General features: G+C 41.9%; 1 long non-coding RNA gene across 2 annotated transcripts in view; it reads right to left on the bottom strand.

Annotated features, from left to right (window-relative positions):
* The window catches only part of LOC122798048, a 553957-nt gene that overhangs the window by 97457 nt on the left and 429711 nt on the right, over positions 1-26789 (bottom strand). For both annotated transcript variants that reach the window (XR_006364210.1, XR_006364209.1), the window contains exon 3: positions 10983-11052. This is a non-coding gene — a long non-coding RNA (uncharacterized LOC122798048). The remainder of the gene's footprint in view (positions 1-10982; positions 11053-26789) is intronic.

The following is a 26789-nucleotide window of genomic DNA, read 5'->3' on the forward strand; positions in this document are numbered from 1 at the left end:
AATATTGGTTTGTATTAACAATGTGGGAAACAACATATTTTAAATGTTCCTTTAACACACTATCCAAAAAAATCCCCACAAATTCCAAATAACCACCACAGCTAGACACAATAGGTCGGCCTGGAGGATCAAACACATTCTTATGTATTTTAGGTATGGTGTAAAAAATGGGATCTCTAGGGTTGGCCACAAATAAACGTTTTACATCTTTATTATTCAAAAAGCCAAGCCTCTCACCTCTCTCAAGAATCTCTAATAGCAATGCATTATATTCAATGATAGGATTACTAGGCAATTCCACATATACTTGATCATTGCATAATAAGTCATAACTCATTTTTAAATAGTGGCACTTATTCAAAATTACCCATTTACCCCCTTTGTCTGCAATGCAAAAGGCATATTTTTTTGCTGCCTCTTTCATAACCTTTAAAGCATTCCATTCCGATTTACTTAAATTGAATGAAAAATAATGTTTCAAGAAATTAGCATACTCACTTTCCACCTTTTTGCATAGGACATTCTCAAATGTCCTTAAAACTGCAGAGTTTTTCGGTGGATAAAAATTGCTACGACTTGGAAGTTCAGGTAAAATAAATTTCCCATAACCTGTATAAAATCTTCCTGAGTTAGTGTCCACTAAGCCTGCCTCATGATTTCCTACCATTGTACTATTACCCCCATAACTAGGGGTATTTGATGCATTTTCTGCCATAACCTCATGAACAGAAATGTCCAACAAAGGATCAAAAAGAAGAGAAAAATCTTCCAAATCATCTATATCACTGAAACTTGCAGAGAGATTAATTTGTGTATTATTAAAATCAGCAAGAACTAATGAATTGTTTTCAGTGGTTGTTACAATGATATCATTAACATCATTCAAAATACATTTTTTCTCAAAAAACATTTTTAAGTATCATTTTCTGCAAAACCGTTTAATATCTAGAAGGACTGCTTAGAGATCAGGGTTTTAATAAATGGTCACTTGAGTGAGATTTGTTGCAGCAGACAGAAAGATGTTCCATGGCTTACCACAATTAAATCCAAGAAAACAATTAATTGATTTCTGAAGGCAGATATTATTCAACTAATCAATACTTTCAGTTTAAGAAAAGTAGGTCTAGCAGCATCAGTTAATTTCTCTTTTAGCCAATTATTTCAACTACTTTTATTTCAATTCTAGACATGAGGAACAAAATTAAAACAGAATATGACAAATTAGCAGAAGAAAGCTGGCACTTAAAGCAAGGTGACCTTTTTAAAATAACTACATTATTAAAAAAATGACAAACATCAGTCAAAATCAATTTCTATTAACTACATTCATATGTGCACAAATATATTTTCATCTAAAACTATTTGACTTATCACATTGTTCTACCATTTTAGCCTTTCTCTAGGACTACATTTTTCTGATTAATAACAAAAACAGCTAAAGTGGAATGCATCATCAAATTAAACCTGTGGTGGGGCATCAGGATTATGCAACTTTCCCTAAAGAAAGCTGACAGTTGGCTCTATCCATAACTCTCTGTCTGTATGTATGTGTGTACAGAAGTGCCCTGTGCCAGTGCTATGAACCAGTACCCCACCTTTTCAAGGGAACAGCAAAAAAAAATACTCGCTCCTACAATTTACATCTGCCTGCATGCAGCACTTTGGTGCTGATGTTTTAGTTTAAAAAACATTTATTTTTAAACTGTAGCAAACTGATGCAGTTTATGCCCTGCCTGTACGAACTGCTACATTGTTTAAATTTTTTTTTTTTTTACTTTTAAAACTGTAGCAAACTGTTTGCAACAGTGCAGCAACCTTTGCAATTTGCTACAGTTTAGACCATACACATGGAGTCCTACAGCTCTCGAGTTTGACCGCAAATGCAATACCTTCTTCTAATAGCTGGCTAAAGAGGAATTGGGATTGGCTGATAGTGAGCCGCCAACAATTTACACCCAGGGATGTTGCCCTTCTTGCACTGTCTTAGCTATGCTCCTTTATATTTTTATATATACATGCATATATAGATATATATATATATATATATATATATATATACACACACACATATACATATATATATATATATATATATATATATATATATATATATATACATACACATATACATTATATATATATATATATTATATGCACATATACATACACACACACATATATATAGATATATATACCTATAGCTATATGCACATATATGTATATATATATATATATATATATATATATATATATATATACACACACACGCACACACACACATACACCCACACACACACATATATATATATATATATATACATATATATATATATATATATATATATATATATACATACACATATATATATATATATATATATATATATATACACATACACATACACACACACACATATATATATATATATAGATATATACACACACACATATATATATATATATAGATATACACACACATTATATATATATATATATATAGATATAGATACACACACACACACATGTATATATATATATATATATATATATATATATATATATACATACATATATACACACACACAAATTTTATATATATATATATATATATATATATATATATATAATATATATATATATATATATATATATATATGTACACACACATACATACACACACACTTGTATGTATGTGTGCAAACATATATATGCATGTATACAGGTACGTCAAATATGGGCCTGTTGAACAGTAAAATTCAAGAATTAAAGCAAAAAAACTGGATGGGTGTTAAATGGAATGGAACAAAGGAATGGAAGAAAACTGCTCAGAAGTTTCTTACCTAGTGATAATGTGCTTTCAAATCTACAGCACTGTATACACTTTAATATCAGACTTTTTATATACACCATTTTCTAATTTTAAAGAACCTGCTGTATCTCAACAGTTATGCAAAAGTGAATAACTGATCTGTATTTCACTTCCCTCATATTTACTGCAATTATTTTCATGAAATTATTTACTGTCTGCATGTTACTATTAGCTAACAGCTAATCAACCTTGTCTTTATCAAGGTGAAATGCTTTCAGCAGTTTCTTGGGTTCATAGCTGACTACTAGGCTAACAGCCCCAGAGGGCTTTTTTAAGCCTAGCTATGCTTCCCAAATGTATCTGAGAGGTTCTGACACCCTAGGGTTATGTAAGGGGTACAATGATGCTTCGATATGGGTGGCCAAGCATTTAATGGCTGACTATCTACTAGAGACAAAGGTGCCAAACCAGGGGTAAGTACCCAATTCCCCATCCAGTGATTCAAGTTATGTTTGATTGGCTTAGGTAAAAACTCTGCTTTACTTGAATTAGAAGCCTGCTCTAGAGAAGAGATGGTCTCTAAAACACGCACCTGTCCCTTCGACATGTCCTATTTATGTTGCACATAAGGTTTAGATCCCTAGATCTGGTAATTCTGATGCAATATTCTTTGTGGATGTTCAACGGGTCCATCAGAGAAAGATCAAAGGACGCTTTGAAGGCTAGGCACAGATCACCTCTCAGCAACCTGTGGGAGACCGAGTACAAGGATAAGACTTTGAGGTAATCAATGTAAGACATGTTTAGGCCATACATTCATTTTGTGAGGAACCTCTGTGGATGCTCCAGTTGTTGCATGTGGAGGCATTGTGCCCAATGAATGGTCTGATAAGGTCCGAGTACAGAGGAACAATGACATCTTTGGAACTAGATGTCATACTTTTTTTTTTTTTTTTTATATAAGTTGTGCAATATAGAATGCTTTCCTTACTACCAAAGATAAATGATGGTCACAGGCCCGGTTACTGTCTGTGTGTGTTCCCAAATCCCTGAGCACTAGGGCTACTCTTAGGAGTGTATCATCATCAATGTGGTAGTTTCCATGGGTAGCAGTCTTTCCAAAGGATATTATGCATTTCTTGGTACTAAGCTATAGACTATGGCTCTGGCACCAGTTATTAGACTGTGTTCTAGTCTAGATGCTGAAGTAAGTAAACTGTGGCATTCCCAGGGGCCCCAGAACAGATATAAAACAACATGCGCAGATAAGTGTACTGCCCAGAATAGGGTATGAAAAATGCAAATGTGTTCTAATATGTGACAAACTGCTCAACTACTTTTGTCTTTGTAGCCTTGTCTCAAACAGAATCACAGGGTCTTTCTAATAACCTAAAGAGCCCTTACAGACTTGGTGCCTACTGTATACCATGAAATACAACATTTTCTACAGAACATTTTCTTAAACGCTTCAGCCTTGAATTCTAGTGTACTGTTTTAGATATTCATCATTTTAAATGTTTAAACATTTTTCTTAATATATACAAACGCACACAAAATATACACACCAAGGTGCTCAAAAATTCCACCAAAGAAATAATGGTCAAATGTAGACATGAACATTTCAGTTTTATAGAATTATAAATATTAGCAACAGCACAAACTGTAACATAACTGCATGTAACCTCAGAACTGTTGCTATCACTTTTTTACAGTTAAACATGCTGCATTTCCTTTCTTGTTCTACATTATTAAATCTTACAAATAAACAGACAAATCAAAAGCACTCACTAAATCAATACATCTTTGAAATGCCAAGTTTAAAATGCTGCAAATGTACATCACAACCAATTAATGGTGCATGCCTTGTGAACCAACCAATCGCATCAGTGCAATCTTAGCTAATATGAAACTGGACATCTACACAGTACACGAAGAATCCCATCTGCAAACATCCTCCTTTCAACATCTTCACCATGGGTTATATACACCAAGTACCTGTTTAGCAATGCTGCTATGTGGCTCCAGCAAAATTAACCACAAAGTTGGAAAGTAATTTTAATGTGCCAGATATTTAATATGATAAATTAACAATTGTACATGATATCCAAATCAATATACAATTGCAGTTAAATGCACAGTACATTACTTCATTCACTGATTAATTTATTACAGTTTACTTTATATTGCAGGCATTCAGGGTAGCTTGACTAACTTACTAGCCACTCACAGTACATGAGCTGTAAGATCCTTTGCAATGAACTGAATGTTTACAAGTACCACACTATATTCTCAACAAAAAGGAGAAGCTTCAATGCCTCTAACTGTATGTAACATCCTTCCATACAGTATTCCAATGTGTCTCCAACAAACTGGATCATACAGTATCCAAAATGCACCTCAATGCTGCACAACTATAATCTGCAAACTTTTTACATTTTTATTTTATTCTTGCCCTGGCTAAATTAAATGCGACAGCATGCACCCTGACCAATCACATAATGACAATGTTACTCGTGTTGAAACTGGATTAGTATGATTCTCACCAGTATGACCTTCAAGAACTTCATTGTGCACTGAACTGTTGCCTTATGTTGATGCCAAGTTCTTCACAAAGGTCTGAGCAGTACTGACACCCATTAAACATTCTCACCCACAGAGAGCCACTTATGTGCAGGGATGGAAAAGTGAAGGAAAAACACTCCTCTGCAATACTGTAACACTCACTCAGGTATCTTAATTTTCCTTTCTAGTCAGAGATGGCTTGGGGGGGGGTGCATAAGGAGTTTTGGTTAGTATACAAGGCAGATGAGGACAGGTCCTGGGGCAGGTGTTATGTGTATCTTGAGTAGTCACATTAATATTGTTTTTGTTTACCAGAAAAGTCCAACTGAGAAAAGCACCTTTTCAGAGGAAGCCTGGGGAGAAATACTCCAACAGACAATACAAGAACAGATTAATAGCAATATTGAATACAACTGAACGTAAGAGAAAAGAAATCAATCCCAGACTAACATAAAAGTCGTGTTAGAAAATTAAAATAAAAAAAAAAAATATATATATATATATATATATATATATATATATATATATATATATATATATATATATATATATATATATATATATATATAAAGAGAGAGAGAGAGACAGAGGGTACAATTAAAGAAGATTTGGTGGACTAGTAACTGAGGCAACAAAAACAAGTAAATTATTACTTCTGATGAACAGATTTAAGAAGAATGAGGAGGTGTTGCTGGAGGTATGAGATAATGGAGGAAGCAGTTGGGTTTAGAAGGACTCAGGTGAAAAGGTAAAGAAACAGCAGAGTAGAGAAGAGGTATGAAATGGGGGCATAATAGGACTAAAGGGATGATTATAAATTAATATTTAGAGATTGTGGGGTTGTTTTTGTATGACTTTGGGTGAAGCAGAGAAAAGATAATGAGAGACGTTGAAAAATCAATCAGGTGGTGATGCAAAGTGGCAAATCAAATGTGAAAAGGTGGTGTTTAAGTTGTAACTTGACTTGGTCAGGGTTTGCAGATCTCCACAGAGACAAGTGAAGAGAGTTTCAGAGTCTGGTTACTTGGGAGGAACAGAGGTAATCTCTGAGTTACTGGAGAGGTTAATACTAGGCAGAAGTTTCAGAGGATCTAAGGGTCCTGGAAGGGGAGTACCATGATACGAGTAAAGATAGTGATGGACACTTGTTGGAAACTGAGTATTTTATAAGCTTATTTTAGTTGACAGAGGTTACAATAAAGGAGTTCGATCCAACTGAACTATACGAGAGCTTTGCAGTGTTGAGTGTATGAGGGTGATTTGGATGCAAATCTGGCTATTTTATTACAGGTCTGTTCCACTGTACATAGTTGGAAGACTTAAAAGCTGGTGAAAGTGAAGGATGCTATGATATTTAATTTGTAAATAAAAAACTTAATATTTACTGCATCTACCAAGATTTATAACATCCAGTTTAATACCTACAATCTACTAAATGCAACAGCTGTAAAGCTTACTTTGTGCTAAACAGTTTGCCAGTTACTTTTTTTAGTAACACTTATGGCTCTGTAGCTAAGGACATTTTTCTGACTTATTTATTTTTGTAAATCCAAGAAAACAGTTGAGTCCAAACAGGCCGTCACAAACTTATTCCATAAAAACAAATAAAAAGATCATAAAACTGTAAGCACTTTCAGGATAGCCCTTCATCGGACAGTATAGCAACATTCATGAAATCTCTTTAAATACATTTTGAAAAGTACAACTACCAATCATTTCACTACCCTCCTTTTCCTTAGGGCTGGTTTTAAAGGTATACAGGTATTTAACCCTGGTGGATGGTCAGCTCCTAGCTCTACAATCCAGTGTAACTCATTGTATTCTGTTAAGTTCACTATGTCCCCCCCCTTACTCATGTGAGTGACCTGTACTACCATGAATTTAAAACTGTGTGCTGGATTCTTGGAAATAAGCACATATAGGGCATTGCATTAATCTTTTTGTCTGATACTATACGAATGATGCATCCTGGTTTTCAATTTAGTTTTTCCCATAGTGAAAAGAGATAGAATGGGCAAGGCCAGACCATGGTTTAACGTCAGCACTCTCATCAGACTAAAACAACAACTCAGAGGACAAAATCTACCAATGCCAAATGTGATGTAAAGCTGGCCTCCTAGGCAAAGGACAACCACAAGGCTTTCTTTAGCTATGTCCACAACCACAAAGGCAATACACAATTGTGTTCATACCTCATTGTTAATGGAGCCACATACACTGAGCCAGAAGATATAGCAAACCTATGGGTACAAACAAATTTAACTCTAACTTTACCCCCACCCCAACCTCCCCTCAGGAAATACCACCAAATATAACTATCACTAAGGAACAGGTCCTCAATGTTCTCTAAGCCCAAAAAACACTGCATCAATGAGCACTGGTAAAATCCCAAGGCTGCTTACTAAACAGAATGAAACAACTTACCTGACATTAATAAATAGAATGAAATGCAACCTAAAAGGCACTCTGGAATCACTATTTAACCATAGCCTCCAAACAAGATTCAAGCCTCACAAATGGTGAATGACAAGTCATCCCCTCTACACAAAGCTGGCCCATCTATGGGCTCTGGAAACTACACACACACACACACACACACACACACACACACACACACACACACACACACACACACACACGTCTCACCAGTCTTACATGCAAAGCCATGGAAACAATCATCATTGAAATGATTGATAATGACATAGGAAACCTCCATACACTGGACCCAACCCAGTTTGGTTTCAAGGTTAGTCCATGCCCATAGAAACTGGTGGACTTCTTTGTGGAGGTCACCAAAGCAATGGACAAGAAGAAAATGGGTTCATACTGCCTACCTTGATCTGGTCAAACAAATGACAATACCCCACTCAGGCACTGTTAAACTCAAGAGGTTAGGTATAAACCAATGTCACCTGGTGGACAGCCAGCTGGCTCACAGACAGAACCCAAGAAGTTACAACTGGGGAGTCCCCCATCTACAAAGAAGCCAGTCACCAGTGGAGTCCCCCAGAGAACTGTCCTGGAACTGTTCCTTTTTGGATCTACTTCTCCGAAGTCCAGGCCAACATCAAGGACCTCTAGATTACCAAATTTGTAGACAATTGCAAATCAGGAGCAGTCAGAATTTCCCACAGACACTAATATTCTCCAGTAAGGGCTGGCACAGGCAAATAACTCATTTCAGAGACATGAAGTACAACTAAATGAAAAGAAATGCAAAGTAATATCCTTTGGGAAGTTAAGTCATCCCTGGCAACTAACACATTGATAACACACCCTTAGCATTCGAACCAGTAGTCACAGACTTGGAGACACTGACAGTAATGTAGCCTTTGACCATCACGTGTCAACAGTAGTGAGGAAATCATTCTATATTGTGCAACTTCAAAACAAAGTTCCAGCATCTAGGTCTGAAGAGGCCCATTGTATTTGGCATTGATCAGACCTACCACCCAGTACACTTCTCCCTTTGGTATGTACCTAACCGGGTATATACAACAACTGGAACATCCATAGAGGTTCCTCACTAAAAGAATACAGGGCATAAATAACATGCCCTCTGCAGGCCGCCTTAAAGCCTTATCCCTGCAATCCATCTCCTGCAGGCTGTTGAGAGGAGATATATGCCTGACATACAAGACATTGCCAGACCCCACTCTGACAGACTTCTTGCTTATCCGCAAAAAAACAAACAGCACCAAAGTTACCCATTCTAAAGACTAAAACCTTCCCAGTGATATAAACAGGACCTGCTGGAGAAACGGGTATATATCGTGGAGACTGCCCCTTCTTTGGGATAGGCTCACATCCAAGTGAAGCGGAGTTCCTCCCTAATCCAGTTCAAGCGCAACTTGGACAACTGGACGGGGAACTGGAACTTCACCCTTAGTTTGGCAACTATGTCTGTAATGGACACAGGCAGCCTGTAAATGGTTCATCCCCCACGTCCCTGCTTATACTACCTAGGGTACCAGAACTTGTCAGAGATTTGGGATGCATGGATAGGCTTAAAAAGGCCCCAGTGGCTGTCAGCATAGTAAACACCTATGAACCTGTGAATGTTAAAATGGTTTCTATACCCACTCCTCCTTGTCCCCACCCAACTGCTGAGTTCTGCTAGAGTATATAAATATTACTGCATTACAACCTCATACAAGAATTACCTTATTTGAAACAAGGAAAACAAAAGTTTGCTACATTAATAAGTGTCTGCTAACTAGAATTACACACTGAAGCTGAGTACATGCAATTAATTAAATGTATACAAAGAAAGGTGCGATGAAGTACATTTTGCTTTGGTTATTTCACTCTATAATACCAGACAATAAAATGTAAAGGCCACAAATGCAGCAGGACATAAGAAAGTTTCAAAGTATTTTTAAAAGTTAATACCCAGCGAAATATCATATGAAAAATGCTAAGTTAAGGGACACAACAGTGACTGCACACCTTAAAGTGCAACCTGCTTTTTACAAATATCCTAATTAAAACCTTTTCACATGATCTTTAACGGGAAAAGTATACCACTTGGGACCTGGTACAGCATTTCAAACTGCAATGTAGTGACACAAAAATTTGCTTTAGCTGAAAACCTGCACATCTAATGCAGACCTTTGTAACACTTCATCAAATTAATTTCCCTTATTCTAACATAAGCACTACGAAAAATATGCTCACAACATGCTGAAAAGGTATTAAAATGGTGGCAGTACTAAGCAGGGAACATTCAGGCCTAGCATTTCACAATACTTGGAGAGTACTTAAATAACAGATGTGCCATTTGGATTTACCAATAAAAAGGAGCACATCTTTCAAATTTACTTAGTGAGTGTGACTTCTGGATCTGAAGTTAGATTCTTGGTATCCAGTTCAGTTTGTTATAATTACAGGAAGTTTCTCTTCATAAAACATAAGGATTACAAAGCAAGTGGGTGTGTGTGTTTGTAAATATGACAACTACAAAGCAAGTGGCAGGAAATGGCAACAAACACTATAACAGCAATACCATAAAAATTCTAACAACCCAGCTAACTCAAGAATTGAAATATGATTAAATAGAATAGGTATTAGCAGAAGTACTAAGATGGATGGATACATTTATGTTCATATTTCTCAACTGTCCAGATTTTTGCCTCATATTTTTGGTCTGTTCCTTATAAAATTGTATTTTTCTGGATAGTCTTTGGCAAATCATTAAGGACTGAAGTCAGGAAATACTGACAAACATCTGAGTTTCAGACTTCATACCATTCAGGAAATTAATGTTAATTCAAAACCTGTTATTCTATCAGCTTTCTACGTTTGTAAGAGCAACATTTAAAAATTGTCCCTACTCTTGGACCTTTGTGCCCCCTTTATTTATGGCTTTGTCCAGATTTCTTGCTCTAAGGGATTGAGAGGTATGTTATATGTGAATCTGCACTTCACTAAACATGCTAATGACAAAAACACCCTTGCACTGATGCATTTACAATATTTGTACCTGACAGCTGCATTCATCTGTAATTATAACAAAGAGTTGTTACATAATAAGAGAAGTGGCCATGTGCTGTATATTACACACGATGACTTTTAACACATTTGTGCAACATTAAAGCAATTTTCACAGTACCTTTTACTTTCTCAGTAGGTGACTGCTCCTTTTTCTTGCTTTTATTGGTAGTGTCCACACTATGCCAAAACTAGAAAACAAAATGCAAAAGGCTAAACTGGTGATCCAGCAATCAATTTTCTGCTACAGAAAACAAAACACTCACTCATAGTATGAGCTGCAGCAACGAACAATGAAATGAAAGGGAGAATAGGTCAGATTATGGAAGACTCCCGAGTTAATATTTAAAGTGCATACAGACTTCTGCAATCAGCACAACTCTTAAGATGCAAATAAAATAGCTTTGAATGAAAGCTCCATGTACCAGTCATGAATTAACCAGGTCAAATGCTACCTAGAGTATGCTGGGGAAACAAAATTTGCTAGGTCGTGTTCACATTACACAATACACACATAGCTTACAAATTTAGCATTTCATTGACAAGTTAACAGTACATCATCTTCACTGTTCACCTATCAAGACTGCACAGAAAACACATGAAAAAACTTGCCTCTTTCTTGAAACTTAATGACGAACAGAAGATTGTTGTATAAAAAAAGTAGTTATGTTCTTACGATAAAGTTCCATCTGTGTTGTCTAACTTCATTCCATTAACCTGAGGGACTCTGTTCCGAAGCTCGGTACAGACCGGCCTCCTCCTTACAGCTCAAGACTCCAAACTTGAGCTCCTCCTACCTACCTCATAATGCCCTGCCCCCCCCCCCCTTACCTCAGATCGAATTTGCCAACAAGAACATAATGTTCCTAAAAAACATTAACTATAATACAAAGATAAGGAGATTAAAATATAAAAACACATCTCCCAATAACAAAACATCAGGAACTAACCAATGGAATAGAATTCCTGGAAACTTCTACCAGGCTTCCCGAAAAAAATTGGATAGGAGGAATGAGGGCAGGAAAGTTAATGGAATGAAGTTGGACAACTCAGATGGAACATTATGGTCAAAACATAACTTCTTTATCTGATGTTGTCCACTTCATTTCATTAACCTGAGGGACAGAGTCCCCAGCTACCATAATCCAGGGTGGCCATTAAGGAAGGATATTCTGGCGTACAGCAGAACCAAAAGCACTTCTACTCCTGGAAAGCAAGTCCAATTTGTAATCAGTGACAAAAGTATGGTGGTTTGACCAAGTAGCAGCAGCATAAATGTCCTCAATAGAAACTCCAGACCAAAAAGCTTGAGACTTGGCCATGGAACCTTGTAGACTGTGCCCTTACTGGACATGGAAAGAGAATACTTTAGAAGGATAAATAAATGTAATACAATATTTCAACCATCTGGCCAAGGAAACTCTGGTCACTGCCTTACCTTTTTTAGTGTTCAAAAAAGAAAAACAACTGACCACACTTCCTGAAGGATTTAGTGTATGGAAGTAACAACGAAGTTGTCTACGCACATCAAGCATGTGTAAAGACGCTGAGTCAAAACCAAAGTGGAAGTTAGAAATGGCAGCAAACAGTACCTTGTCTATAGAATGACTAGCACCTTCTTTGAAAAGGGATGCCAGAAAGTCCAGAACTACTGAAATTGGTGCTGTAAAGGATCCATCTTATTCTTTTCCGCCCAAAGGGACAATCTTTTCCACTTACAGTAGATATAAAAAGTGTACACACCCCTGTTAAAATGCCAGGTTTTGTGATATAAAAAACGAGACCACAATAAATCATTTCAAAACATTTCCCACCTTTAAAGTGACCTACAACCTGCACAATTCAATTGAAAAGCAAACAAATCTGTTAGGGGAAAAAATATAAAAAATAAAAAATGTACAATACACTGGTTGCATAAGTGTGCACACCCTTAAACTAATACTTTGTTGAAGCACCTTGGGTACACACCTGCCATCAATTAGAGACTCTGATTAACCCCAAATAAAGTTCAGCTGTCCTAGTAGGATTTTCCTGACATTTACTCACTTGCCTGCTACAGCAAAAGTCATGGTTTGCAGAGACCTTACAAAGCAGCAAAGGGATCTCATTGTTGAAAGGTATCAGACAGGAGAAGGGTACAAAAAAATTTCCACAGCATTGGATATACCAAGGAAGACAGTGAAGATAGTCATCAAAAAGTGGAGAAATTATGGGACAACAGTGACGTTGCAAAGAACTGGATGTCCCTCCAAAATTGATGAAAAGACAAGACAAAAACTGGTCAGGCAGGCTGCCAAGAGACCTACAGCAATACTGAAGGAGCTGCTGGAATTTCTGGTTGTGTACTAAATGTGACAACAATCGCCCATATTCTCCATATGTCTGCACTATGGGGTAGGATTGCAAGACGGAAGCCTTTTCTTACACAGAAAAACATCCAGGCCCAGCTAAAATTTGCAAAACAATACGTCACGTCTCCCAAGAGCATGTGGGAAAATGTGTTGTGGTCTGATGAGACCAAGGTTGAACTTTCTGGCCACAATTCCAAAAGGTATGTTTGGCTGAAAAACAACACTTCACATCACCAAAAGAACACCATCCCCACAGTGAAGCATGGTGATGGCAGTATCATGCTTTGGGGTTGCTTTTCTTCAGCTGGAACTGGGGCTTTAGTCAAGGTGGAGGGCATTATGAACAGTTCCAACTACCAGTCACTTTTGGCCCAAAACCTTCAGGCATCTGCTAGAAAGCTGAAGATGAAGAGGACTTTCACCTTTCAACACAACAATGACCCCAAGCATACATCCAAATCAACAAAAGAATGGCTTCACCAGAAGAAAATTAAAGGTTTGGAATGGCCCAGCCAGAGCCCAAACCTAAATCCAATAGAAACTCTGTGGGGTGACCTGAAAAGGGCTGTGCACAAGAAATGCCCTTACAATCTGACATATTTGGAGCAGTTTTGCAAGGACAAGTGGGTAAATACTGTCAAGTCAAGATGTGCCATGCTGATAGACTCCCACCCAAGAAGACTTAATGTTGTAATTAAATCAAATGGTGCTTCAACAAAGTATTAATTTAAGGGTGTGCACATTTATGCAACCAGCTTATTGTACATTTTTTATTTTTTTACATTTTTCCCCTAACAGATTTGTTTTTCAAATGAACTGTACAGGTTATAGGTCACATTAAAGGTGGGAAAAGTTTTGAAATGATTTATTGTGATCTCATTTTTATATATCACAAAAACCTGGCATTTTAACAGGGGTGTGCACACTGTTTATATCCACTGTACTTTTGTAAAGCTTGCAAGTGGAAGCCCTATGTGATGAAATCAAAATTCCTCAGACTGGAGAAGACAGCATGGGAGATCTAGCCATCATCGGAAGTGGAGAAACTATGTGGTTAATTTCAGAGCCTGAATATTGGGATGTTAATGCCCCGACGGATGAGACAACAGAGCTGGATTCTGATCCATCTTCATCAGGGGCAAACCAGATGAGACCAAAGAAATGTGAACCAGGTTTGTAGAGCCAAAAAGGAGCAATGAGGATCACTTTGCTTCACAACTTGAGAGCTTTCTGTAGGAACACGGGAATCAAGGGAAGAGGGGGAAAGGCGTATAGTATACCGGCGGGCCAAGCATGAACAAGAGCATCCCTGGGGAAGGATCAAGGCAAAATACTTGCTGTACTTGTTGTTGAGGGGGGGGTTGCAAAGAGGTTGCAGCAAGGATAACCCCATTTCTGGAAGACTGCATCTGTGATGGACTGGTTCAGGGACCACTCGTGAGGCATCAGCAGCACTCTGCAGAGTCTGTCGGCTAGGATGTTGGATTCTCCTGGAATGTGCATTGCTACCAGAAAGTGGTTGAAAGAAATTGCCCAATGCCAAACCCTCATCGCTTTTCAACAAAGGGGGTAAGACCCGGTTCCTCCCTGTTTCTTGAGGTACCAAACCACTGACATATTGTTTGTTTGGATAGCAACAGTCACCTGAGGAAGAAAGCTGTCTAGTTCTTGCAACGCTAGAAGAACCGCTCTCATCTTGAGAACACTAATATGCAACTTGATCTCCTGGCGTATCTATGTGCCTTGGACCGTCTGGCCCAGACAATGGCCACCCACTCAAACTGGGAGGAGTCTGTGGTCAACGTGGTGATTGGGAAGGGGAGAACAAAAGGTTGTCCCTGAATAATCTCCGGATACTGGATCCACCAAAGGAGAGAATCCCTGCACACACAAGACATTAATGGGAAGGTTCAAGGGATTTCTGAAAAGAGACCACTGTACAGCTAGGGTCCACTTTAAAATACTCATGTGAAAGTGTACCATTGGGAGAAGAGTTATTGTTGCTGTCATGGAGCCCAAAGCTCATAGAATCAGAAAGGCGAGGGGTTTAGAAACAGTCAAGGTCTGGCTGACATGGGATCTCAGATTTAGCAACCTGTCCAACGTAAGATAAATGTGAGCCATAATTGTGTCTACATGTGCCACTATAAAGTCTATGGTTTGAACTGGATCCAGATGTGACTTCTGCCAGTTTATAGTTATGTCCAAAGTGGAAGCTAGGTTAAGGAAGTAATCCATGACCTGAAGAAGTAGATGTCTGGTTGTGGCAGCGAGGAGCCATTTGTCCAGATGTGAAAATATCTGATAGCCTTGCTTTCGGAGATGAGCTGCAACTACCACTAGACATTTGGTGAACACCCTGGGGGCTGTGGTGAGGTCAAATGGAAGCACCTGAAACTGGCAGTGACTGCCTCCCAGCCTGAAATGTAGAAAAGACCTGGAGCGCCTGTCCATTTTGATATGATAGTACATACCCTTGAGGTCTACAGAGCACATCCAATCACCCATCTTCAGGAGAGGTAAGACAGATTGAATCGTGACCATCCTGAACTTATGTGTTTCACTGACTTGTTCAAGTAGGTGAGATCCAAGATAGGCTGCAGGTCCCCTGTCTTTCTGGGAGCTAAAAAGAATCCAGAGTAAACATCCGATCCAACTTGATCGGGAAAACCTCCTGGATGGCTCTTTTTTGCAGTAACTTTCTTATTTCTTGGGCAGCATCCTCCCTCCGACTGGGTGGAACATCAGAGAGGCGAAATTTTTGTTCAGGAATATTAGAAAAGGGAACGGAGTATCCTCTGGATATGATCCTTAGCACCATTTGTCATGTGTGATGGTATCTCAGGTTTCTGGGTATAAGGAAAAAGTCTCCCGACTGCTTCCAGAGGAGAGCAATCAGGTAACTGTTCAGGATCATTGGAAAGGCTTGTCCAGGGCAGGTTCCTACAAGCCTTGATTTTGCAGACCCCCTCTGCTGCGTGGGGCAGCATCTACCATTCTGACCATATCCCCCTCTGCTGCTTGGGAGGTGTCTACTGTTCTAACTATATATCCCCCTCTGCCTTGGGGGAAAAGTCTCCCAGAGTGTCCTGGAAAGGACCCTGTGACTTCCGAAACCACATTTTCTTACTACCACACTGGTTCTTAGATAAGGTCCATTGTGGAGTAGAAAAACAGATCTCCACACAGACAGGGTCTTACCATCTTTCTCAGTCTGGGTCAAGGTGTCACATACTGTGGGCCCAAATAAGGTGAAGCCATTAAGGGGGACATTAATGAAGGACTGTTTGAAAGGCTCCACAGAATTGTACACCCTCATCCAGGCATGACGCCTAATGGCAATGCCAGAAGCAGCCACCCTTGAGCTACTCTCCACAGCATGAGAGATAAGCCTCATGGATGCATTACCAAGGGAATTTAGGGTGGCCAACCTAGAGGAAACAGACTCCCACACCTTGTTAGGTATGGACCCCGGGACTGAGCTAGAAAGTTCCTTAACCAAGTCCCTTTGTAGCAGAGTAAAGTAAGACAAGTAGTTTAACTCCCAAAGAGCAAAGGTAGATAAGGCATAGACACACTTACCAAATCTGTCCAGAGCCCAGGATTCGCTATTTGGGGAATGGACAGAGGAGCTTTCCTGAGTGAGCTCCTTCTTGGTGGCTGCCACCACAACCAAGGCATCTACCGGAATCCCTTTAGCCCAAAACTGTTGGCTGGGGTGCTTAAAACTTTATCTGCACATTTGGGAATAGGTTCTATTCCTTCCAAGCCCTCGATGACACCACCTGGATCAGCCGGGGGAGGGGGACAGCCAGGTAAGTACGTGGGCCAGCCCAGAAAGCCTCCCACAATACCAACTCCTCTGAGTAACGGGTTTGGGAAGACCATCCACCCTTCTAGCAAAGGATTTCAAGGATGTCTCCAAAGAAGACTTCGTTGGGTGGAGATTTGGGAGAACCTTCACGCTCCTCAAAATCGGTATCTGTGATGAGGGATTCCACTGGGGAATCCACATGCCTCCTCTTACATGGTCTCTTTCAAGGGACCTCATCAGGGGGACACTCCAGGGCTGTGTCGGAAAAAGCTTGGGGATCCACTGAGGGAATGGTGTGGAGGCTGTCCGGGACCAGCTGTCCATGTGGCAGCTTACAGGTCTCAGGCACAGTTCCAGAGTGGAGGGGGGGGTCCGTTGCAGTAAGTGCTGATGGTCTCCTAGAAATGAAGAGGACTCTCTCTGCAACCTCAATTGCAGAAAGACTCCAGACTACCTGGAACTGTCTCATTGGGGCCAAAGCAACCAGGGCAGACATCTCCTGGAGAAAACAGGCTTCCCACTCTGAGGAGGAAGTCAGAGCAGAGCTGTCAAAGGCCAAGGTCCCGAGGGGAAAAGACTGCTCTGAAACCTTTGAAGTCAAAGTCAACCCCCCCAGAACCAACCTCAACACTACGGCTCCAAGACACACTCAGAACCAAACCAGCCAGAGCCGAGCAAGTCAGAGAGAATGTTGGAGGTGAAGAAGAAATCTCTATCGGCTTCGACACCCTAACACCGGGATCTAAAAGAACCAAGAACTCCAAAACCGAGGGACAAACCTGAGAAGGAGCTACAGGCTGGAACGGGGAGAGCCTCACGGATCTGGAAGCAGACAGGGTGGACACATTCCCCATCTGGATCTGTGTTTCAAGGAACTGTCTCATGAGCTTACTCACATCCTCAGAGGACAAGTTTTGGGTAGACCTAGACAAAGCTGAAGGGGGGGGTCAGGGGGATCTTCGTGGGGAACAGAACGGAGACCTCCTGAAAGGTATCGGCAGAGAAGACCCTGGCGCTGACACAGCTGGAGCTGGTGCAGAGGAATGCCACTCGACCTCATAGCCACAGAGGAGGAATGGGGCAGAAGCGAGGTAGAAGTAAGGGAGCTCGTAGCCGAACATGTCAGTTCCAAAGACTTGTATTTTTCCATGGAGGTTCTGAGGAGGACCACGTGGAAGGCAGCCTCCTGGACTCCCGGCAATCCTTGGGCTTCTTAGCTGAGGTTTGAGCCCCTGATGTGGAAGGAGCCCCCAAGGTGGCGGAAGGAGGAAGCAAGCCCTTTAAAATGAGTTTGCTTCTCCTATCTGCCAAAACCTGGGGGGTGAAAAGCCCTGCATATGTCACAAGGGACATCCAGGTGGAGAAGCCCCAAACAACAGACTCATTCCCTGTGGGCATCAGATAAGAGAAACTTCTGCCTGCAGGAAGTGCACTTTTTAAAGCCCAACGGCTTTTGATCAGCCATAGAGAAGAAAACAACAAGAAAGAAAAGAAGAGGAAGGAATCCCACACCCACCAAGGAAGCCTAATGGACAGAACCTAAAAACTAGATGGAAAAAGAAGGCAAAGGAGACAAAAGAACAGGTAGGATGTACAAAAAAAGGGAACAAACTCACCAAAAAATGCTGAAGGAGAAGCTCAAGCCAGAACTTGCTGCTAGCACCAAGCGCAGCAAACAAGATCTGAGGTAATGAGGGATGAAGGGGCAGAGCATTACAGGTAGGTAGGAGGAGCTCAAGTCTGGAGTCTTTTGCTGTAAGAAGGCGGACGGTCAGTTCTGAGCATCAGAACAGATTCCCTAAGGTTAATGTAATGAAGCTAACAACATCAGATCTGTATCTAACAATGTGGAATTACACCAAAGTTTAGAAACTTAAAGGTTAAAGCAAAAACTGTAAAGTAAACACTAGTGTGGACTTGCTACTTTTAGCATATGCCATGCTAAAATTTGCAGTCGAGCAAATTACGTACTGTAGCTAGCTGGAGCCAGTGTATAATGCTGATATCCCAACACACAGCTTTTATGATAGAGAACAGTCACACAGCTTTTATGATAGAGAACAGTCATAAGAAAATAACAGACCTCAGCTGAATCCACCACTATGCTGTCTACTGCTTTGACTGTCACTTGCATGAATTTTGTGATTGTGTGCTAAATTATCAGTGTAGACCTAAGCAGGAACTGTAGTCAATATACTACTGAAAGTGGGATCTACATGCTGAATACTTCTGACATTTTCAAGTGCCATACATCTGTCGCAAGTACCCAATACTTAAGTCTATAACCCCATCTCTAGATAGCTACCTATACATGTCCAACATTAAAATACCTTGGATTATGACTCGACTGTTAACATAACTCTGTACCCCTGCAGACATCATGACTATTAAACTTCAGTATCTGCTGGCAACGTGTCACAACACTGTACATCTGCTAACCCATGAAGCCAGAAGCACCACTAATGTACTTCTCCTTATTTTGGAATATGTTATCCTACTAGTAACGTCTAACTATTATATCAAATGCAAAACATTTCAAGGCCCCTTGAATAAGGTTTGCAAGATTAAGATGCAGTCTTCTCACTCAGAACACCACTATGATATCTATGCTGCAGTCTGATTCACAGCATACAAAGTGAACAGTGTCTCCAGAACTCTTTAAGCTACAACTTACTTTACATGTAAACACCTTGTACTCCTTCTTAAAGGTGCAAATTTCAACTCTCTGTCTCCAAGCCCTTCATCTAGTATGCTCATAATTACACACAAGAATGCTTCATAAAACCTCTTCTTACAAGGGTCCTAGCTGTGGAAGTTTATGTCCATGACTTTTAACGACCTTGCTAACTTCCACCATGCTTAAATCTATTCTGACCACCCATCTCCAGGCAGAGACTGTGGCAGTTACATACACCAGGGTTTCCTTGCATTTTTTAATTAAATTGACCATCAACAACTGCTGCTGACTTTGGAGTTAGTGTTAGCCAAGTGGTACATACTAGTTAAATATGTACTATTGTATATACTGTGCTTTCAATAGCAAGCATCTTTGTTTCAATCACTGTACTCATTTCTTTTTTTACTATTAAGTCATTAATTCATTTTTAAGGTGGGTAGACATCAGCAAACTCATATGCAACTGAACTGTAGCTAGGTTACCTGGCACATTGTGTGGTTTGTTGGCCTGCCGCTTCCCCTCAACTACAGAGCTGGAAACAAAAAGAAACTGAAACAAATTGCCTGCTACAAATGTGGTTTGCTGCAGTTAAACTTTCGCTCATGAAGCACTTTAGCTGTGACTGCCTATGCAGTATTCAGTTATGAATACTGGTATTGCATTATGGCCGATCGTGTCTGCTAACACCTTCTGCCCAATCCAAAGTCCCACCCTAGCTCAACCTCTAATGTTCACATTTATAACTGTTTAATAATGACTGCTGTACAAGGTCCACATTTGCACTTTACATTCAAAGAAGTACTCCCAATATGAATTCATAGGAATTTCAAGGCAGCTTAGTCATGTGACCATTTACTCCTTGCCAGTACCCACCTTTAGGCTGTACTCCCTTTCTCAAGCCCAAGGCAAATTTGTGGGTGCCCATTCACTCATGTAGATCTCATTTAAAGAATGACAGTGTAATCTCACTGCTTAATCTGCAGGGGCAATGATTGTTTCAGAGGTGGGGAGACCCTGCAGGATGGGATCCATCTTGTTTCATATACAATGATGGTGTAAAAGCAATTACATAAGGTACTCCCCATAACCTGGGATCTAAAATAAGAAGTTATGTACCTACCATAACGTTCCATGTTAGTTGTCTTCTTCTCACCTTCTTTCTTGCTGGATGGGTTCGGAGCCGATCCTCGGCTCCGACTCGGCCAATACTAAAGCTCGAGAGCTAATTCCACCGGCTCGAGGCTCCCCTATATCCCACAATGCTAGGCAGTAACTACTCAGATCTCGTTTTATAGCTAAACCAAGCAGTTCTGGTCTCCACAGTATGGAGAAAAAAGAACCCACCTCTATATAAACCTGAATGTAAGCCACCACAAACATAAAAGGGGGAATAGAGGTGGTAGAACATGTGGGAAGGAAAACTCCAAAGGAAGATCCTAAAAGGGGGAATAGAGGTGGTAGAACATGTGGGAAGGAAAACTCCAAAGGAAGATCCCAAAATTTCCTATCGGTCTGTCCAGGCTAGGGGGAAGGAGGGTGGGACGCAAGAAAGAAGGAGAGAAGAAGACAACTAACATGGAACGTTATGGTAGGTACATAACTTCTTAATGTTAAGTTGTCAATCTCGCCTTCATTCTTGCTGGATGGGACCGCATCCCTAGCACCTTATTCCGGGTGGCCTATCGGAACAGACTCTTGAGAACAGTGGAACCAAAGTTGGCATGGTTTCTGGAGGCCATATCCAATTTGTAATGTAAAATGAAGGTATGAGGAGAAGCCCAAGTGGCTGCTGCACAAATGGAATCTATTGGCAGCCTGTCCTGAAAAGCTACAGATGTAGCTAATGCTCTAGTTGAATGAGCTCTAGGTCTTGAAGGCAGTTTTTGATGTCTGATTTCATAGATGAAGGTAATTATAGAGGTAAGCCATCTTGAAAGGGACACTTTAGTAACTGGAAGGCCCAATTTCCCTTCCGCATAAGACAGGAAAAGCTGATCAGATTTCCTGAACTGTTTAGTCCTGTCTAAATATCTGAGTTGGCGGTGAACATCTAGAAAATGTAACTTTTGTTCCGACCTGTTGGAATAGTCAGGAAAGAAGACGGGGAGATCAATCGTTTGGTTCAGGTTTGTCTCAGAGGAAACTTTAGGTAAGGAGGACGGATTAGTCCGGAGGGACACCCTATCTTTGTGGAAAACTAAGTAAGGAGGGCGACTGCACAGAGCATGAAGTTCAGATACCCTTCTAGCTGAAGTTATGGCTACTAGAAAAAGTGTTTTCCATGAGAGCAGCTTAAGAGGGCATGAAGCCGCTGGTTCGAAGGGGGGGAGGATTAAGGATGCCAGAACCAAATTCAAGTCCCATTGAGGTGGGGGATCTTTGATTGGGGGCTTGAGCAGAAAAACACCTCTTAAAAAGGCTTTGCAGAGCTTATGGGACATGATACTGGAGTCTGAGACACCTACATGAAAATTAGATATAGCAGCTAGTTGTACTCTAATGGTAGATGAAGAAGAGCCTAAATGAAAGAGCTCTGCCAGAAAGTCTAGGATAGACTGAATAGGTGCAGTGAAGGGGTCTATATTTTTTGATGCTGCCCAGAAGGAAAAACGTTTCCACTTACTATTATAAATCTTCCTGGTAGAAGATTTGTGAGAGGCTATCAGGATGTTCTGGACCGAATGTGAGATTAAGGGAAGCCTGGCTAGGGTAGGAATTGGAGAAACCACGCTGTGAGGTTGAGAGAATGAAGGGAATGGTGCAGCTGGCCCGACTGGTGGGTCAACAGATCTGGCACCGGGTCCAGATGCCAAGGCTGCTCCAACAGGTAATGATGGAGGAACGGAAACCATATCTGTCGAGGCCAGTAAGGGGCAATGAGGATCATTGTAACTCTCAAGGCGATAGCTTTCTGAATTGAGATCAGTGGAAAAGTGGGAAAAGCATACAGAAGTCCCCGGGGCCAATCGTGGACTAGAGCGTCTCTGGTGGGATGGCCTGGTAACGGGAAGAGAGTGAAGAAGTCGTGACACTTGCTGTTTTGGGGAGTAGCAAAAACATCGCAGCAAGGCTGGCCCCATCTTTGGAAGACTTCTTCCAGCAATGATTTCTTCAGAGACCACTCGTGGGGCATGAGAATGGCCCTGCTCAACTTGTCCGCAATCACGTTGGACTTCCCGGGAATGTGCGTTGCTATCAGAAAACGCTGAGAAGAAATCGCCCACTGCCAAAGTCTGAGTGCCTCTCGACATAAGGGGTAGGATCTGGTTCCGCCCTGTTTGTTGATGTACCACACTACGGACATGTTGTCCGTCTGAATTGCAATAGTCCCTGTGGGAAGAGAGTCCTGAAGGGCTTGCAACGCTAAAAGCACTGCTCTCATCTCTAAGACATTTATGTGCAAGTGGCACTCGAAAGGTTGCCACGTGCCCTGGACTGTCCTGCCCTGATAATGCCCCCCCCCCCCCCGATCAGGGAGGCATCCGTTGTCACCGTGGCGACTGGGGGGGAACGAATGAAAGGTCTGCCTTGGAGAACTTGAGGTGATGTGATCCACCAAGACAGGTGATTCTTGCATGATTGAGTTATTAATATGATGTGAGACATCAGGAGCTGTTGGAAGGACCATTGAGTAAACAGCATCCATTGGAGGATCCTCATGTGGAAACGAGCTAAGGGGAGAAGGGTGATCGTAGCTGCCATGAGTCCTAATATCTTCAAGACTACCCTGGCTTTGACCTTGTTGCATTGTAATAGAAGGTAAACTTGTTTGCGGATATCTAACACTCTTTGCTCTGTAAGTCTGGCAGAAAGATTGAGCGTGTCTAAGGTGGTGCCTATAAAGGTAATAGATTGACAAGGCGACAAGGCAGATTTTTCGAAATTTATTGAAATGCCTAGAGCTTGGCAAGTTTGGATGGTGAAGTCTCTGGTTAGAAGCAGTTGATGTCTGGTGGTGGCGGTAAGGAGCCAGTCGTCTAAATATGGAAACACCTGGAATCCTTGACGTCTCAAGTGAGCCGCGACCACTGCCATGCATTTGGTAAACACTCGGGGGGCTGTAGTGAGACCAAAGGGCAGGGTTCTGAACTGGTAGTGACTGGCTCCCAGCCTGAAGCGGAGAAACCTCCTGGAGCGTCTGTGCATTTTGATATGGTAGTACGCATCCTGAAGGTCTATCGAGCACATCCAATTGTCCTGACCCAAGAAGGGTAGAATGGACTGTAGCAGGACCATCCGGAATTTTGTTTTTTTGATATAATTGTTTAACTTGCTGAGATCCAGTATAGGTCTCCAGTCCCCTGTTTTTTTTGGTACCAAAAAGAATTTGGAGTAGATTCCGGATCCTTGCTGGTCTGCTGGGACTGACTGGATAGCTCTTTTTGATAGCTTTGATATTTCTAGTGCTGCTTGTTCCCTTAGACTGGGTGGAACGTCTGGAAGGGATCCTTTGGGTTGGGAAGGGATGTGAATAAAGGGAATTTTGTAACCCTCGGATATGATTGACTGTACCCATTTGTCTTGGGTGAGGGAAAGCTAGGCTTTTGGGTACAGTGATAATCTTCCCCCGACTGCCTCCAAAGGTGGACAGCCGGGCAGCTCCTCAGGGATGCTGAAAGGGTTTATCAGGGAAACTTTCTCTGCTACCCTGGTTTTGCAGACCTCCTCTGCCTCTAGGGCGGCGTCTATTGTTATTCCCCCCTCTGCCTCTAGAGGGGAATCAACCTTGTGTGTCAGATGAGACTCCCTGAGGCTTGCGGAACCACATTTTTCCTCCCCTCTGACCTTTTGGATAAGGTCTAGAAGGGGTAGAAAAACAGACTCCCACGGCAGAGAGAGTCTTACCTTCCACCTCGCACCTAGTCAATGTATCCTTCACCTGAGGACCACACCATGTTGAGCCATCAAAGGGGGAATTGGTGAAGGATGCCTTGAAAGGGTCCGCAAAATTGCAAAGCCGCATCCAGGCGTGACGTCGTAAAGCTACACCTGTGCCTGCGGCCCTACTCGCCCCATCAGCAGCATATGAGATAAGCCGCATGGAGGAGTTAACAATTGAATTCAGGGTTGCCAACTGGGAGTTCATTTTGTCTTGGAACCCCTCAGCTGTTGGATCCTGTATAGCCTCACCCATATCTTTGAGCAAATCTCTCTGGAGACGGGTGAAGTGACACAAGTAGTTCAGCGACTGCATTGAAAAAGTCGCTGACGAAAACATCCGTTTACCGTACCTGTCCATGGTCCTAGACTCCTTATTAGGAGGATGGACAGGTACCGAAGGATCGGCTAACTCCTTCTTAGTGGCTGCGGCCACCACCATGGCATCAACAGAGACACCTTTTGATAGAAACTCTTTCTCCTTAGGGGCAGTAATGAATTTTGACGGCCTCCTTGGGGTAGGTTCCACTGAATCAGGGGCCATCCAAGCCTTCCTTGCCACCACTTCCATAAGGGGGTCAAAGGGAGGGGACACCCAGGAGGTGGAAGGGCGAGAGCCAAACGCCTCAAGGTAAACTGATTCGTCCTCTGAAGGGTTAAGGGCGGGCCAGTTCCCCCTCTGTTTCAGGATTTCAAGGATGTCAGCAAAGGAGACATCCTCAGAGGGGGACCGAGGGGAACCTTCAGATTCCTCCAAGTCAGTGTCAGAGGTGTGCTTCCTCTTGCACTGTCTCTTCCGAGGGGGTTCTCCTACCGGATCAGGAGAGGCCTCGGAAGAGGAGGAAATTCCCAATGGGGAAACCTGAGGAGCTGGCTCTCTGCAGTCTGATACAAGGGGATGGGTAGAAATCACTGCAGGCACTGAAGAGGGAGGAGCTGATGGAGCCGACTGTGGGGTAGACACTGGGTCTAGCACGCTCCGCATGACCTCGAAGGCACCCCTATCAGGCAAGGCCGGAGGTCCCCGCTCCGAGGAGACAAGGACCCCCCCGGCACCGACAGGGACGGCTCCGAGGCCGATGTCGGAGCTGAACTCACCAGCACCGACGCTCCGAGAGGGAGAACGGGGTCGGACAAGGGTCCGATGCCACTCGCCCCCTCGGAGCCGACGAGGGAAGCCCGGCACTGAGATCCCTCCAATGAGGAAATTGGAGCAGACGACAGAGCCGAAAGGGAAGGTATCGGCTCCGAAGCACCGACAGCCATGGCTCCGATGAGCCCCGGCTCCGAACTCAAAGGAGTCGGAGGAGGAATAAAATCAGGGATGGAAATAGCCGCTGACTGTTGAGTAGGGCTATGCACCGTTTGTGCCAGTGCCTCGGACCTCGGACTTGAGAAGTCTACTCACCACCCTTTGTAAATCATGGTCGGACAGCTTGGAGGACCGAGAGGAATGAGACCTATGGCTCCATTCTGATAGAAGAGGAGATCTCGGTGCCGAATGGATGGAGCCGATGGAAGGGGACCTAGACCTCTTCTTTGCAGGTGGCTCCGATAAGCCTATCGGAGCCGACTGAGTCTTGTCAACCTCGGCTCCTGCCGGAGCCGAGGTGATGGTATGAGATTTGGAAACATCGGCTCCAGCCGGAGCTGATGTCGAAGCAGTTTTAATGCTTCCAGGGGACGGCTCTGAAACTGGAGCCGACGGTCTGGAAGTCTTAGAAGGCTTCCCTGACACAGACTGGGTCGGGGGGCCTTCCGGCTTTAACAAGCCACGTAGAATCAATTTATTTTTGTGTTCCTGCAGGACTCTAGGGCTGAATGCATGGCACACTGCACATGAGTCCTGCAGGTGCAAAGGTCCCAGGCAATATACACAAGAAGTGTGACCGTCTGTCAGAGACATTTTCTGACAGCACGAATCACACTTCTTGAAGCCTGAGACCTTGGAGTCTTTAGACATCCTAAAAGCTGAGTGAAGAAAAACACAAACACAACACACAGACACACCCTTAACCAAAATAAAAATCCAGTCACACTGAAGGACTAGGGGAAGGATTGGGAGAGGGCCAAAGGCCTAAAGTTAAGAAGGGAATAAAAAGGGATTTCTGACAAGAAGGGGACCCGACTTAAACTAATGAAATACTTTAAATAAAACTATACTAAATGGAAAAAAATAGGGGTTGAAATAGAAGTTTCTGAACAAGA

Source organism: Protopterus annectens, chromosome 3.part1 (genome assembly GCF_019279795.1).
Source record: "Protopterus annectens isolate FY-2018-M chromosome 3.part1, PAN1.0, whole genome shotgun sequence".
In the NCBI taxonomy this organism is placed as follows: domain Eukaryota; kingdom Metazoa; phylum Chordata; order Ceratodontiformes; family Protopteridae; genus Protopterus; species Protopterus annectens.